The sequence below is a fragment of the Euprymna scolopes genome, chromosome 39 (genome assembly GCF_053919585.1).
Source record: "Euprymna scolopes isolate OS-2025 chromosome 39, ASM5391958v1, whole genome shotgun sequence".
Lineage (NCBI taxonomy): Eukaryota > Metazoa > Mollusca > Cephalopoda > Sepiida > Sepiolidae > Euprymna > Euprymna scolopes.
Window position 1 is genome coordinate 65,952,433 of NC_136520.1, and position 2,500 is coordinate 65,954,932.

The following is a 2,500-nucleotide window of genomic DNA, read 5'->3' on the forward strand; positions in this document are numbered from 1 at the left end:
ACTATCTCAAGCCAGGATCGAAACTCAACCGCTCAAATGGCAGTCAAGGCTTCTTACCATTAAGCCATTCGGCTGCTACTGTGTAGACAGTGAATTAAAGATGTCTTGATATCGTCCAAATACCTAAGCTCAATGTGTTTACACAAAGAGCATCGCTTAATATTCTAATGGCAGTTTGTATATCACTTCCCATTCGCTGTTTCACAACTCATTAGTGCGGCTTGGCAGGCAACTACCTCAAGCCAGAATCGAAACACGACCGCCCAAATGACAGTTAAGGCTTCTTATTACTCTCTCTCTCTCTCTCCACACACACACACACACACACGCACGCGCGTGCGTGTGTGTGTGTGTGTGTCCTACTATACTTGACCCCCATTATTGGATCAAGTGTATCGAGTGTGAATGTATCAGCTTATCATAACACCCGGAGCAAAACGGTACATACACGAAGGATCATTCAAAGTGTTGACCGACAACACATTTTTAAACAAAAGGTAGCAACAACAATCAACCTTTTCCTAGCTTTTTTATCATTAACTCACCCTTTCCCCACCCTTCTCTCTCTCTCTCTCTCTCTCTCTCTCTCTCTCTCTCTCTCTCTCTCTCTCTCTCTATACATGTATATGTGTGTGTGTGTGTGTGTGTGTGCATATATATATTTATATATCTGACTTGCTTCCTAAATATTTGCACACACACACACACACACACATATATTGCACACTTATATATATATGAGAGAGAGAGATCAAGATGAATATATATACATAGAAATATATATATATATATATATATATATATATATGAGAGAGAGAGAGAGAGAGAGAGAGAGAGAGAGAGAGAGAGTCTCCTCTTGAATCCTCCTCCTCCATTTCCTCACTCCCCTGACCCTACTTCGGTTCCTCTTGACGACGTTTCACCGTTAAGTTTGTCTACTCTTAGTCCGCGACTCGACCACGAACTGAAAACGCAAACATTTAACCGGCGTCTGTCTCCCTCCGTTTATTTTTAGTTAACACCAATTTATACATTGTTTTATCACCGTTTACACCGCTTATCATTCTTTTTATAGCGGCCATATTGTTTGCTATCATCTGTTATTTTGCCTCATTACCAATGGCCGAGCGGGACGTAGCTCAAAATCCCGGTGCGTAAATGAAGCCCCCCTCGCCAATTGCCTTGTTACTAAGATAATAACTTCATAGGTACAGAAATCTCGATATTTCATTTTGCAACCGTTTATTTACTACTTTAGGTGAAAGAAAGTTGAAAAATAAATTTCACAAGATTTTATGTTATAGGGTTTGTATTACACCTTTTCACAAACTTACCGTGTTAAAGAGGGAGTGAGGCGCCATCTTGAATTTTCCAATACATCGGTAAACACTGTATGGTTTTCGAGCTGAATAAACATGTTACACGAAAAATATATCCAGTTAGGTAGAAAAGTAACTTATCTTTCCTTTGATAACATTTATTTGCTATATATTTGTTTTTTGACAACTTTTTCGAATCTATGTGTACAGTAATACAAACCCTATATATATATATATATATATATATATATATATATATATATATATATATATATATATATATATGTATGTATGCATGCATGCAGTGCAACCCTAGGTGTATCAGAAAGTGCCCATTAAAAATGATGATCAGAACTTTATTGATTCAACTTACTATTTTTCGAAGCTTATAACTACTTGAAAAATGCAATTCAAACCCTAATTATTTTTTCAATTAAAGAAGCAAAGACCAATTAAAAAAAAAAATAACAGGTTTCATAGCAAATTATGCAATATTTTTTTTTTAAGCGGTTTTCTTTAAAAAAAATATAAAGAAAATCAACATATTTTGACTTGCTTATAAATATATGTATATATATATAAATGCTAAAAAATCACTTACCTAAAAAAATATGCTATTAAATGGGTAGTTTCATTCTTTATTGTTAAGAATTTATCCATATTTATATTTTAAATTCCATGTATTTTTTGAATAAAAGGATTTTTTAAAGTGAGAGTCGTAGAAAGTCGCATTTTCGCAACGTGTTTTGCGCTAAGCTTAAAGAACTGCTGCTGCTAATATGAAATTTATCAGATATGGATTCGTCCAAGGGACATAAATAATGTCTCTTTTTTATTGCGCGTGTTAACCAAAATTAGTATTTTTCGTCCTCCGTAGTTAAAAAGAAACGCACACTCACTTATAAGTTTCCCCCTAAAACAAAAAATCCACTTCATCAATTTTTTTAATTTAATTCTTTTAATGAAATTACACGAGTTTTTGATTGATATATTTTAATACTTCTTTATTGACTGAATTTTTTTTTATATCTAAAAAAGAAAACATTGAATGAAATAGAAAACTTTGCCGCCAGCGTCTGGTATTTACTTGATGATATAAGCATAACATGAGCTTTCATTTAAAAAAAAAATCGACTTGGTTTAAAAAAAGAAAAGGTTTTACACTTTGGACTTTACAGGTA